Below are 15076 nucleotides of genomic sequence, written 5' to 3' on the forward strand. Positions count from 1 at the left end.
AATAAAGACTAGATTGTGCCACATGGAGTACTTCAGATACTAAGGTGATTCTATAATTGAACATTATGCCAGAGTACTATAGAACATTACACTCCAGAAACAGGCCCCTTTGGCCCTTCTAGTCTGTGCTGAACCATTTTTTTTGCCTAGTGCCACTGATCTACATAGCCCTCCTTATTTTTCCCATTCATGTACCTGTCCAAATTCTTCTTAAATGTTAAAATTGAGGCTGCATTCACCACTTAAGCAGGCAGCTCATATCACACTCAAACTAAAAACTTAGATGTATACAAAAAATGGATGGAACTTAAAACTAAATTTGATATTTTTTCAACATACCCTGTCGAATGCCAACTTGTGAAATATAAAAGTCAATTTTACATTCATGGTGATAAATCTGGTAGGTTTTTGGCCAACCAATTGAGAGGATTTGGTGCTAAACATCACATCATAAAAGTTTGTAAAGATAGTGGTATAATGAGTTCAGATCATTTGGGGATAAATAATACATTTAAAAGATTTTACTCCAAACTATATTTTTCAAAATGTACAAATGACTGTAATTTGATGACAAATTTCTTAGATCAATTGAATATTGCCAAGATTTCTTCAGATAATCAAATAAGACTGGATGAATCTATCTCATGAGAGGAAATAGTCATTGTTATTGCCTCATTACAATCCGGAAAGACCCCAGGACCCAATGTGTTCCCAGTGGAATTTTTCAAATTATTTTATCAATGGCTCACACCTTACCTAAAGGTGGTGTTTGCTGATTTGTTTATACAGGGTAAACTCCCAGACTCATTTAATGAGGCTTGCATATCTTTAATTGTGAACAAAGGTAAAGATACAACCAAATGTTCCTCCCATAGACCCATCTCCCTATTGAATGTCAATGCTAAAATTATGGTTAAAATTTTACCTTAATATGAGGGAAAACATTTTACATTCAGTTATATCTGAAGATCAAATGGGGATTATTAAAAAGCAATATTCATATTTTAATATACATCACTTAATGAATATTATGTATTTTCCTTCTGGGAAAACTCCTGAGTATATTCTTTCATTGGATGCTGAAAAAGCTTTTGATCAGATAGAGTGGACATATCTGTTTGCAACCCTTAAAAAATTTAATTTTTTTCTGATTTTATTACATCAAATAAATTGTTCTATTCATGGCCCTCTGTTACAATTCCTACTAATTTACAAAAATCCCAGCCTTTTAATCTGCAATGTGGCACTCATCAAGGAGTGATCTTGGGGATATGGTGGAAAGGGACTGAAAATAAAGTCTCCCTTTATGCAGATTGTCTCTTACTTTACATTTCAGATCAGTCACCTCCCTCCCCCATATGATATCATTATTTTCACAATTTAGTCAATTCCCTAGATATAAATTGAATGTGCATAAAAGTGAACTTCTTCCATTGAATATTTCTGTATCAATGTGTGGTGGTTCTCCTTTTAAGGTTGTTGAAAGCCAATTTACCTCTCTTGGTATTATAATTACAAAGAATCATAAACATCTTTTTAAGGAGAATTATCTTGCTATGCTTAAACAAGTGAAACATGCCTTGAACCAACAGTCACCTTTGTCTACATTTCTACTTGGATGTAAAAGTTCTATTAAACTGAATATTTTGCTTAAATTTTTATCAATCTGTTCCAATATTTGTTCCTAAATCATGTTTTGACTTACTTGACTCAGCTATATTGTCTTACACATGGAAGGGTAAACATCCTCGCATTAATAAAGTTCTGGTTCAGAGATCTAAGACAGATGATGGAATGACTCTGTCTAACTTTAGATTCTACTATTGGGCAGTCAAATACGAAGTTCTATGTTTTGATCCTTCTTTCATAATCATTCTGACTGCCTATTATGTGTATCAATGGAGCTGAATTCCCAAATACCCCTCCCCCCCACCAAATTTTTCTAATTCAGTGGTTATTGGTTCTTCACTTCCAATTTCAACAAGTTAATAAATAACCTAATTGTTGAATATTCTATGAGAATTTGGGCACAATTTAGAAAACATTTTGCATTTCATAATTTTTTACTCTCAAGCCCCTATTGTATCCAATCACTTTTTTCAGCCCTCTTTATATGATGATATTATTCAGAGAAGGTACAGAGTGGATATTCACAGGTTTAAGGATCTGTTCACTGATGGAAATTTTACATAATTTGATTAGCTTTCTGCTAAATTTAACTTGCCCAAATCTCTAATTTTCAGATATTTGTAAGTCCAGCATTTGCTTGAATAACAAATATCTAATTTTCCAAGAGAGTCTGAATCAAATTTTGTAGATGAGCTTTTCAGCTTATTTGCTTCTTGTAAAGGTTTAAAATCTATAATTTATGAGATATTGTTATGTTTAAAATCAGACTTTGTTAGTTAAAATCAAAATTGCTTTGGAACAGAATTTAAATTTGACTATGTCAGATGTGGATTGGGACATAATCCTTTAGTTGGTTAATAGCTCTTCATTATGTGCTCAACATTGTCCATTACAATTCAAAGTGGTAAATAGGGCACATATGTCTAAGGCTAAATTGACTCGTTTTTATTCCGATATGACTCGTTGGTGTGACAGGTGTAAGAGCAGAAAAGCATAATTAATTCATATGTTCTGGACTTGTCCTAGTGTAGAAAAGTAATGGAGGGAGGTTTTCTGCACCTAGTAAAAAAAAATTAATATAGATTTAACACCGAATCAGTACAATGAATCTTCTTTGTCTCTGGTTCGGAGTCGCACTATGTCTTTTGGTGAGGATTGCAATTTTACTGAAATGGAAGGCTGCCGCCCGCCTACTCATGATCAGTGGTTGCGGGACATCATGTCCAATTTGAACATGGAAAAGATTCATTACTCAATGAATAATTCAGCTGTAAGATTCCAAGCGGTATGGGACTCCTTTATGACTCACTATCTTACTTTATAATTTTACTCCAATATAATTAAATTGTCTGACTTCTATCTTTTGCATGTTCTTTATATATTTTTTTCTACTATCATTTATATTTTAATATAAATCTTGTACAACATCAGACAATGCGGTTAGGTAAGGAGTTTGAGTTTTCTCCTCTTCTATTTTCTTCCTTTCTTTGCATTATTATTATTTTTTTACATACAAATCTAAATAATATTTAGAATATGATTTATAGATGTAATTTACAATTTATGTATATTGGTGTTATACAGATTATTGAATTGTACCCTTTTTTGTTTGTATAGGATCTTTATTAAAATCAAGAAAAATAATTTGAAAGGAAAGAACCAACCCAATCACTTTGGATACTGTTGAGGGGATGACCTATGAGGGAAAAGCAGGAACAGCAACATCAGCAGCACTATGACTGGCTCTGAGGCGGAGTAGGAAAGGTTGAGATCAGGTAGAGTGATACGGTTGGGGCCTTAATGTTCAATGAGAGGGGTGCAAGCAGAAAGTGCTGTGGTCGCAAACGATACTCAGGATGCCTCCCAGTTGCAATTAATTTTGCAAGAAAATCTAGGTCAGTTGGGAAGGTGGACCAATGTCTAGCCAATGGAATTTAACTTTGACAGTGTGAGATGCATGGACAGGAAGGGCTTAAAAGGATATGGGCCAAATGTAGGGGAATGGGACAAACCTAGAATGCCAACTTGGCAAGGATAGATGAATTGGACAGAAGGGCCTGTGCTGTGCTGTAAAGCTCTCTGAATTGTATTTGACATGGAGCATTAACTCTCTCCAGGGATGCTGCCTGACCTGTTGAATTCATCCAAATTCCTCTCAGATTTCCAGCAGCTTTTTTGCTCTTTGGACTCTTCAAATTCCTTGCACTGCAAATAGCCGGGGAGTATGTTCTGTCTGGACTGCATTCACTGCACTGTGTGTAGCCAGATTCCTTCCATTTCCAAACTCCCCATTCAATCTCAAACCCCATTCAGCCTGCAAACAGATAAAGGGTTATTGAAACATTCAGGTGTTACTGAACATGCTTATCAAATTTTATTCTGAGTTGTATCTGACCAGATAAGGTAAGTTTCGACTGATCATCGTGTCACTTCCATTATTGAGGAATCAGCCTGAATTATGGCATTAGCATGAAGCCATTAAGTCTGAGAGGCATGGAGCATGGCCTAGCTTGGCCATTCCAAACAACATGCCCTTTTGCTTTCATTCCTCTTGCCTCCATTAGGCCCCAGACCCTTCCAAATCCCTCCTATTCATATAATCATCCATGTTTCTTAAAGTAAGCTAATGTCCTTGCCTGTATCACTTCCTCTGGCAGCTTATCCCATATTCCCACCCCCTTCTACATGAAGAACTGTCACATCATGTCCCATCTGAATCCCACCCACTCACCACTTTAGGAAACAGAGTGCCTCAACCAATAAAGGCAAACATCCCAGGTGTTCCCTTCACTGCTCTGTCAACGTGTGTTGCAGTTCTGAAGAGCTATGCACCTGAACCCCTAGGTCCTTCTGCTTCATAACAGTCTTAAGGGCATGTCTGATAACAGCCTAGGCCCCACCCTGGTTTGATTTACCCAAAAGCAGCGCCTGGCACTTCTCCAAGTTGAACTACATCCGTCATTCCTTAGTTCAGTTCCCATCCTGATTCCAATCCTGTTGCAAACCCAGGTAACCTTCTTCACTGTCCACCATAGCACACATTTCCATGTTGTAAAGCATCCTGACCCAACACATTAACTGATCATTTGTACCAACAGATGGTAGAGTGACCTAGTTCCTTTGGCAGCTCCTGATTCCACATTATTTTTAAAATTTAGACTACAGCATAGTAACTCCCTTTCGGCCCATGAGACTGTGCTACACAATTTCACCTAATTGACCTACAATCCCCAGTACATTTCAAACAATGGGAGGAAACTGGAGCCCCAGGGAAAACTCATGCAGATGTAAAGAGAACATACAAATTCCTTACGGACAGCACAGGATCAAACCCAAGTCCTGATCGCTGGCGCTGTAACAGCACTGCGCTAAGCGCTATGCCAACTGTGCTGCTCTATTGGAATAAAAGCCACAATTATAGATTCATGTTATATGGAACAGACTTGCCCATCCTGAACAAGTTGGCAATATGGACGGGTCCCTTTTGCCTGCTTTTGTTCCTGCTGAACCCTTCCTATCCATATATCTGTTCATGTCATATCAGTGTAAAATTTGTTCATACCTCAAGCTTCCTCTGGCAGCTCATTCCCTCTTATGCCATTCCCCTCACACTTTAAACCTATGCCCTCTTGTCCTAGAACGGACCACCTGGGTTAAAAGACTGCCTGTGTCCGTCATGATATTAAATGCCTCTACATGGTGACACCACAGCCTCCTGTGATCCAAGGAATAAAGACATAACCTATCCAGTTCTTACCTGAAACGATATCATTGCCTGATGCAAATGGAGTTTCAAACTCCACCACAAGGCCTTTGGCTCATTCCAGTTTCTATTGTCACGCAAAAATATAACATACATGACATACTTAAAGTTTTGCCTTCTGTAAAGCGAACAAACGGATGCCCATTAGCATTGGCCGGCACCCCAACAAGAGAAAGAGAACCAAAGAGAGTCCCTTCAAAGACACTGAGTATCTGTGGATTCGTCTTCAGTGCTCCTGCAGCCTTTGTAGCCGCACACACTCCTGTTCAAACCATCGGCAAACGGGGCTGCAGATCCAAACCTCTGATATAATCAGGATGCCTTAAGTACCCCCTTTTTTGAGTCCTGGTTCCAATACCTGCATCCCAAGAGCCATTCTTCAGCACCCTGCAGCCGTGTGGGTCATTCTTCTGCAAGTTCACCCACAGCCTGCACCTTACATGGGTCCTTCAGCTGCTGTTGTCCACACGAGCACTCAGAGAACAAGGACATATGAAAATATGAGCAAGAATAGGGCTGTAGAGCTCGTCGAAAGAACCAAAGACTTGTTGATCCAAGCCAAGGCTTTTATTAGCAAAAGACAGGAGCTCTTCACAGGTGGCCGACCAGTCCGAATGATCCGACCTGGCTAGGGACACAACCCTTTAAGGCCCAGACAATAGGCATGGCTTAGCTCACAGCCAATCGCTGTAAGCACAGTCTAGATACAGTAACTATATACACTATGTACATTGGTGATAGATCTGTACTATCACAAGGACAGTTGACTCTTCGAGCATGTTCCTGCCAAGCCTAGACTGGTGATGCTCTATTTATCATTCAATCTGAACATGGCTGATCCAGTCAAACTCATTTTCTGAGACACATCCCCATATATCTCTCAATTCCCTTTCAAATGCATCTACCTCGGTTTAAATACATCTGGTGATCTGGTCTCCCTAACTCTCTCAAGAGTATTCCAGGGATTCACTGCCAACCAGCAAGAAGAAATTTCTACGTACCTTGTGAAGTGCCATTTGATGAAGTAGACAAAGACGATGTGGTCAAACAATAATCATGGCTTTTATTAGCAGAAACTCATGGTACAATAATGAAAGACAATAGGTGCAGACACAGTTATACCCAAGGTGGGTGTCCTTAACAGTAGAAATAATGCACAGCCAATGTTAGTACAGCAAGGCTCGCCAGAGGGGAGACAGGAAGCTTAGCAGACATTCTCCACACCTTGGTTTTAAATAACTGGCCCCTCATCTTGCAGCTCCATCCCCCTTGTCTGAGACTTCCCAGGTAGAGTACTTGCATCCTGATGTGAATGAATGAGTGTCAGAGGCAATTCTCTCCAGAAGGCTCAAAATCCATTGAAGCTAAACAGTGCATTCAATTGACTAATGTAGGTCCAGGCCAGGATTATGGCTGCTCTGATCCATACTGGTTTTCTTCACACATGTTCACCAGTCAGTGATCTTTCCTGCATGCCTCTGGACTAACATTATGTACCAAGGAAAACAGTAAAAATCCTGACAGTACACCACACAATTAAAGCAATAAATTCTTGAAATTGGATTCTGACTTTGTGCCGACAGTTAATTTGCACAGGAGTAAATTTCTGCAGCAGGAGATGAATGGATGGTCATATACCTCATTGGAGGTCAGACAGAGGATACTGTTCTTTATCTGCAGTGCACACTTACTCATTGAGAACTACATTTGGCTACATCTCTTCTGTGGTGAATTTTTATTTGAGCTGATATGAGTTAATTTTGATGATGATCTGCTCTGGGGTGAAGATTTCAGCTCAAGAAGAGTAACAGAGGAGGCTATCTGTAGACGGTGGTGAAGGAGGAAGTGGATGGTAAAGGAATGGAAGGAGAACACTGAGGAACAAAGCTTGGAACCTGTGGAGGGGTGAGGAAAGGAGAGAAATGTGGCAAAGTATCATGAGAGGGTGAAACAGGAGAATAATGGTGATGTAGAGTGATTTCTCTGGGATATGGGTTGTTGTCTATGCTTAATTTCCTTTGTTAAAGGTCCCGGGTTCAAACCCCAGACAACTCCCCATAAAATGTTACGAGTCCAGAGGACCCCAAAACTCAGCAGCAATAGATATGCACCTCAACATAGGGTAACTTAAACAAAAGTGGCTTTTAATTATCTTTGAACATGAAAACAGAATCAAACTTTTAAATATCTCTATTGACTCACTTAGCCTACTTAACCCTCTTCTAATTCAAAGTGCACGTGCATATGTGTGTGTAGGTTCAGCAAAGTTCTTTGGTTCACAGTTCAGTGTCACTGGTTGCAGGCAATTCTTGTACTGTGCATAGAAGTTAACATTAATAAAGTTCACCAGGCTTTGGTGCTTAACGGGTAAATGGTTACCACTCAGAAAGGTTCTTCTTGGTTTTCAGAGAGAGAGAGAGTTTTTCTTGTTCCAGGACATCCACAACTGATTCCTTTTTAATCAGCCACTCCAGTCTCTTGCTGACGAAACTTGCCCCCTTCAGGGTTCTCCAGATGATAACCTCTTTCCTTCAGGCTGCCACAGAATTCCTTTCTGTTTCACCTCTTCCAAGGGAAACTCCGGACAGCCAGTCCTCTCCTTTGACTAGGCCATCTACCAAAGCTTGCCAGCTTGTCCTCCAGAACTGATGTCTGTGCCTCCCCCTCTCTTTCTGTCTCTCATTCCTTCTAACTCTGAGAGCCAAGTCTGTTTTTACTCCTCTCTGCTTGCAAAGATCACATGACCTTACAGACAGTAAGTTCTATTTTCCAGACAGAGCTGCTACTGCATGATGTTACATTTGTTGCCTTCTGCAAACAACACTCCATTATTGAAATCTCCAAGCACTCTGCAAAGGCAACTGCAAAACCTTTGTGTTTTAAAGTATTTGTGTGTGACCTGCTCCAACAAACCTTTCCCAATTTATCTCCCAAAACGCATCTGCATACTCTGTCACAGTAGCGAGCCAACTTATGTATATGGCCATAAGCATACATTACAGACACCACCAGAGGTTGGATCTCTGGTGCTGTGGACAGAACAGTTCTATCCGCTGCATCACCGTGCTACCTCATTTAATTTTTCCTGCAATCTTTGAAAACCCTCTTCTCTGGCCACAACGCCTTCAATCTTTGCATCAACTGCAAACTTGCTGATCCAATTTATTATATCATCATCCAGGCCACTGATATAGATGACAAAAACAATAGTCCCAGCACTGATCCCTGATACTTGTTACCTCTATATATTGATTTAGAAAATTTTCCTGAACACATTTGATAAACTCCAATCCCATCCAGCCCTTTTACAGTATCGGAGTTCCAGTCAATATGTGGGAAGTTAAAATCTCCTACTACCACAACTTTGTTTCCTGCCGCTGACTATCTCTCTACAGAGTTGCTCCTCCAATTCTCGCTGACAATTGGGCCATCTATAATACAACCCCATGAGTGCGTCGTACATTTCTGGTTGCTTAGTGCCACCCATATGGACTCAGTGGACATGCCCTCTCATCTGACCTCTCTGAGCACAGCTGTGATATTTTTCCTGACAAGCAATGTCACTCTTTTGCCTTACATTCCTCCCGCTTTATCGTGTCTGAAACAGTGGAGTCCCAGAACACTGAGCTGCCAGTCCTGCCCCTCCTGCAACTGTTTCACTAATGGCCCCAGTGTCATAATTCCACATGTCAATCCATTGCTGCAAGTTCATCTGCCTTTCCTACAATACTCCTTGCATGGAAATAGCAGCACAGGAGAACATTTCCGCCATGTACAATCCAATAAGAGAGCGAAATGGAAATATGCAATGTAAACAAGCACCTACACTCCTAAACCAGAAGCAACTGCATGATAACAGATAGCATGGTATGTTCAAAGGAGGGTTGGATCATCTTCTACCCTGTCCAGCTGCCAGTGGCAAGCACAGCCTCCTTAACATAGACATGGTCATCCAGGCCCATCCATTCCCTGATGGCTGGATTCCTTTGCATCTCATACTCCAGAAAGAGATGAGGAACAGGTTGTGAGGTTTCACGATAGGGGCAGGCAGAAGATGTGAGCCATGAGATTTTTTTTTTAATTGGCATACAGCATGCTAGCGAGCCCTTTCGGCTCACAAAGTTGTGCCGTCCAATTTATACCCAATTAACCTGCATTCCTTGGTACATTTTGTAGGGTGGGAGGAAACCGGAGTGCCCAAGGAAAACATACACAGACACGGGGAGAATGTACAAACCCCTTACAGAGAGCGCGGGATTCGCAATCGCTGGCGCTGTAAAGGCATTGCGTCAACTATTATGACAACTGTGGAAACTTGCAACAGAGTGATATTTGTGAATGTTGTTGAAGGATATTGTTGGGTGGGAGGTTAGATATGACTTATGATGCATTGATCAGAATGTATACTTATCAAAGCAGCTGCTTGGATCTTCATCCACTGGTGTTGACCATGAGTTAGATCATTGAATGTTTTGCAGCAGAGAACTTGGGTTCACTGAGCTCACATCTTGCCATTCACTGTAAAAGTTCTCTGCTCCCAGATCTGTTCCCACATTCCCACTCTTGTAGGTATCTGGATAAACTCCTGGATTCCTGCATATTGATTACATCCCATTGCCTCACACCTCCTCTGATGGAGCATACTGCACGTGGTTGGAAAATCTGGAAGCTATCGATTCATATATGGTGACAAATTTCTACGCTTGCCACTTTGCCAAAACCTCTCCAAAAGCGACCAAGCTCATGAGAGAACTCCCCTTCTGGAGGGGCTAAACACAAAAGTCTGCGGGTACTGGGATTGAATGCAACACACAAAGGTGCTGGAGAAACTCAGCAGGTCACACAGCATTCGCAGGAAGTACCGGATAACCAATGGCTGGAACCTGGGCCCTTCATAGGAATAAAAACATGAAGATAAAGGTAGGGGTGGGAGGAGAAGAGGGAAGATGGGGATGGGGGAGTAGCACAGGCTGACAGTTAAGAGATGATAGGTGTATTCAGGTGGGAGGGTGGTAGGAAAGTGATGAGGAGAGGGCAAAATCCTAGGAAGGGTAGTTCCCTGAAATGGGCATGGAGCTGAAGGGAAGGAAACAGAGGGGTAGGGGATGGGGGTGGGGTGGGGGGGGAGACCATTAATGGTAATTGACCATCAATGGTAATATTAATACAATCTGGTATAAGGTTTTGTTGGTCTATATTGAGAGTGGCCTCGGTTTCCAGTACATTAGTCTGCCCAGGGCTTCAGCTTTTTTCTCTTCTACCTTCTTACTTGTTTCTACCTCCCGGTTAGCTTGTACTCCTTCCCCTATTTCATCCTCCCTCCTCTTCTCTCCTCCACCTTCCCCACCCCAGACCTACCTCACTCCCGCCATCTTTTCATTGAGGAGCGTGCCTTTTGCTTCTTTTCTCATTCCTGACGAAGGACCCAGGCCCAAAACGTTGGCTACTGTTTACTTCCCGTGGATGCTCGATGACTTGAACTTCTCCTGCACGTTGGTGCGTTGCACGTCAGGAGGTGCTTGCGTTTATCGGGTTGCTCAGCTTTTGGTCAGCATTTGTGATACTGGACCTACTGCAAGGAAACTCAGCCAGGTGCAGGCTGCAATCATATGGCACGAACTGGCTTGTATTGGAGACAAGAAGCAGGGACTCTCTATCTCCCACACATTGTGATGTACGAGAGAGTTCTTTTCTGTAAGCTTTTGACTGTATATTCAGAATACTTTGGATGTTCCCAACATTGCAATTAGCTTACATTGCACAGAATAGGTTCTTTGTAGCTCAGACACTGACTGGAGTAACCAAATGGTCATCATGCAAGGCCAAACACACATCCTGGAAGCCATGAACCCCATTCTGTGTTCCCAGATGGCTGATGCACAATCACACCAACCATGAATAAAATTGCACTGCTAATAATCATAAAGGGAATTTGTGGCCCCATCCAAAAAACCCACCCTTCACCCATCGAGAACCTGACTTTCCTGTGGGTGACATTTTCCCATTGCTTGCAACTTACTTGCCCTCCATCTCTTTCCCTGTGGATCTCTGCAATGATCAGTCTGTCTTGCCGGCTCTGTTTTGAAAAGCTATTTGAGGCAACAACTAGTTGTGCCTTGAAGAATCGGAGGTCTGAGAGGTTGAATGAAAATTTAAAATAAACCTGCTATTGCTGGAAATCTGAAATAAAGCGAGAAACAGCAGGTCAGGTGGGACTTATGGAGAGAGACACAGAGTTAATGTATCAGGACCATGGCTCAATGTATTGACACAGTTTTCCTTTCAAAAATTGCACCTTAACCGCTGAATATACTCTGCATTCTCTGTTTTTATTACAATTTATGGGCATCTCTCAATGCAAGTCTCTCTTGTCAGCAATTATTGTTGACTGGCAAAATGACAAGTTCACTGATAAAACTTTACACGTTAGTATATATCCCAAAGTCTGGATAATTGTACCAGAAACAAAGCTTGAAAAAGCCTCAAACTTTCACTGTTGTTGGGCAAATAAAAGTAATAACCCTGAACCTTTACAGGGCTGTGCGGTAAACACATGCTGCAGGGCCGACCTTATGAAATTCACACCTTGCTCTGATAGGGGAAACTGACAATTAATCAATGTACAGCCAGCTACCATGAGCAGCAATGTGATCGATGCACCTCAGTATTGATTGAGGAGCACATATCAGTGTACAAGGTTGGCTTGCAGGATCTCCACGTCTGGATCGAGATGGCAGATGAGGACTCATTTGGAATGCAGAAAATTATCCAGAGTAGGAGGAGCTGGTAAGAGCCAGGCTGATGTACTGCTTGCAGCCAAAAATTTATCCCAAGTGCAATCAACATGTCTGTCACATAAATGGTCGAAAGTAATTAGTAGGTAATCAAAGGCCCGGCAGGCTTGCCGTCCTAATTATTGATGCTCTTGCAGAATTATTGTAATTCCTGCCTTCGCTACAGATGGCTGAGTGTTTATTCTATGAATAGGCTTCTTCAATAAAAATCTAATTAAACAACATAAATTAAATTTTTTGAACTGCGACTTGCCAACACAAGATTCAGAGGAACTACCCTTATGTAAGTCTGAACAGTAACAATGCATGCTGGGGAGAGTAGTTTCTTTCGGAAGCACCTTCTACTCTCCCTGTTGCTGTAAAGTGCATTTGAAATGTAATTTTTACGATGCAGTGTGGTAGAAGACCCTTCCGACCCATGGAACCCGGGCCACCCAATTAACCTCCCAACCCCTTTAGTTTGGAGATTGGGAAGAAACAAGAAGATCCGGAGGAAACCTACACGGGTCACGGAGAGAACGTACAAACTCCTTACAGACCGTGCCAAATTCGAACTCAGTCGTTGTAATTGGGTTGCCCTAACTATTACAATAAATGTGAAGTTGGGGACATTGAAGACCTTGATGGATTGATATACGTTACAAAAAAATCCGTGTGTTCAAGAAACGAGGAAACCAATCAAACCAAGAAACAAAGTTGAAAGGGAAATGGATTTCAGAGAAATCAGAAATATTTCTCTGTCCAATTGAACTTTCTTTACTCAGCTCTGGCAAATCTTGATGCCAATTTCATCCCCTTCTCTCTCCACATATATGGGCTGATATTAATGCCTGCATGAAAGAGCTGAAGCCTTTGGTGAATGAAATGTTCAGGCTTCAGCTGCCCTCAAGATGAAGATTTGAAGCTTGGTTTTCATGTATTTTGTTTGAATGAATTCTGAGGCATTGAACATTACCACTGACCCTGTTCCTGAAGAAAAATAACTCAAGTGAATCTCTGCTGGAGCTCGGTGCCACACTTGAGTGTGAATTGTCTTGTATCCCTACTACTGGGGTGCCTTGATGCTTACACACTCTGACTTTGCACCAAAGATGATCAGACCACCAGCCGTCAGCTTTGTGATTGGCTTCAATGAAATAGAATGCTCCATTAATTTTTAGGCAGTCACAGTGAAGCAGCCCATTGAGACATAGAGCGATAGAATGTGAAACAGGCCCTTTGAAACAATTTGCTCACACTGACAAACTAGTCCTACCTGCCTGCATTTGGCCCATATCCTTCAAAACTAGCCATTCACAACCCTATTGTTGTCTGCGGCCCCCTTCGGACTCTGCTAAATGTTCACAGGCCCTCTTTCCTGTGAAGCAGTCAAGTTTAGTTGGCTTCTTCTACACTTCTCTCCTACCGACTATATAAAAAAAACATTAAAAATTTGTTTTATGATTTCAGTCCGCGGCCCCCAGGAGGGCCGTACCACCCCTGTGGAGAATGGCTGCTCTGAACCCATCCTATCCCAGTATCCCTATGATAGGTTTCTTAAACATTGCAGTAGCCCCTGCCTCAACTACCTCTCCAGCAGCCCATCACCCTCTGTGTGTATATAAAAAAAAATTACCCCTCATTTTCCTGTTGAATCTCTCTCCTTTCACCCTAAACCCATGTCCTCTGGTTACCTAAAGTTCTGTGTGTTTACCCGATCTATTCCTCTCATGATTTTGTATGTGAGATCACCCCCCCCCCCCCACAATCCTCCTGAGCTCCAAGGCTACTCTACTCGGCACATTCTCCAGTTTGATAACATCCTTCCTACAGCACGGTGACCAGGATGGGACAGAATACTCTACTGTGCTGCCTCCTAGATTCCTGCTCAATCCTAAACTCCGATCCTACTTCCATGGTGCTTGCATGCTCTCCCTGCGACTGCGTGGGTTTGTTTCGGGTTCTCTCCTTTCCAACCCCCAACCTTCACCCAAGGATGGTTTAATTGCCTGCAGTATATTGTCCCGAGCTTATTGAAGAAGGGAGATACCTCCCCAGTTGTATGGGGAGGAATAAAAATGTGGCTAATGCAGTCTCAGTGGGATGAAGAGCCCCTTTCTGCACTACACGACTTTGATAATGATTTTTCCTTACAAGATGAATGGTTGAAAAGAACATCGAAAGCTCAAGAGAGAAGATTCATCAGTGTTTTTTTTTAATCCATTCTCTTCAATCGTTGCTTGTTTATTTTAAACTTGGAACTAAGTAGATTGATTGTTAAAATTTCACTTTGGGAATGAACCTGGCCCAGTTCATTAACATTAATACCACACGATGTCTGTGACTGTTGAACTGAAAATGTTTGTCACAATATAGGAGGCTAAAATATTTTGGTTGAAAATAAGTCTTAAGTAGGGGATCAGTGAAGGCTAGGTGCATTTATTTTCTCCCTCTTTCAGGTCACTCACCCAAGCAGTTTCGTTCACAGACCCATTTCTAGGGACTTATGCAGCCAATGAACTTTACATACAGTGCTTAGTGTATCCAATTGTAGCCTCCTTGGTTGTCCATGCATTGATTCCATGCATGAGCTAATCTGTGCCAAAGGGCACTCATCTTACACAGAATTCTGCAATGACACCAGTAAATCAAGCAAGTTTTCCTGACAAATGGTCCTTTAAGAAATACTTCACCAACTCAGTGATTGCTTTTTTCAATAAAAAGTTGTCAGCCACTTTTTTGTTAATGCGTTTTAGATTTCAATTTACTCCATTATTCAACTCTTCCAATGCGATCTTCTGTCAGAAAAAAAATCATCACAATTTTCCTTGCAACAAACTAATCTTAAATTCAGTTTCAGAGCAGCAGTTGGCATTGAATTCGCTTGTAACATCACCCATGTTTTTTTTTT

The 15076-nt window shown here is 41.5% G+C and overlaps 1 long non-coding RNA gene across 1 annotated transcript in view; it reads left to right on the top strand.

The window, feature by feature from the left end:
• Positions 1 to 15076, top strand: part of LOC138741797 (uncharacterized) — a 41449-nt gene that overhangs the window by 7138 nt on the left and 19235 nt on the right. Inside the window, exon 2 of the long non-coding RNA XR_011343765.1 lies at positions 3247 to 3404. This is a non-coding gene — a long non-coding RNA (uncharacterized lncRNA). The remainder of the gene's footprint in view (positions 1 to 3246; positions 3405 to 15076) is intronic.

Source organism: Narcine bancroftii, chromosome 8 (assembly GCF_036971445.1).
Source record: "Narcine bancroftii isolate sNarBan1 chromosome 8, sNarBan1.hap1, whole genome shotgun sequence".
In the NCBI taxonomy this organism is placed as follows: Eukaryota; Metazoa; Chordata; class Chondrichthyes; order Torpediniformes; family Narcinidae; genus Narcine; species Narcine bancroftii.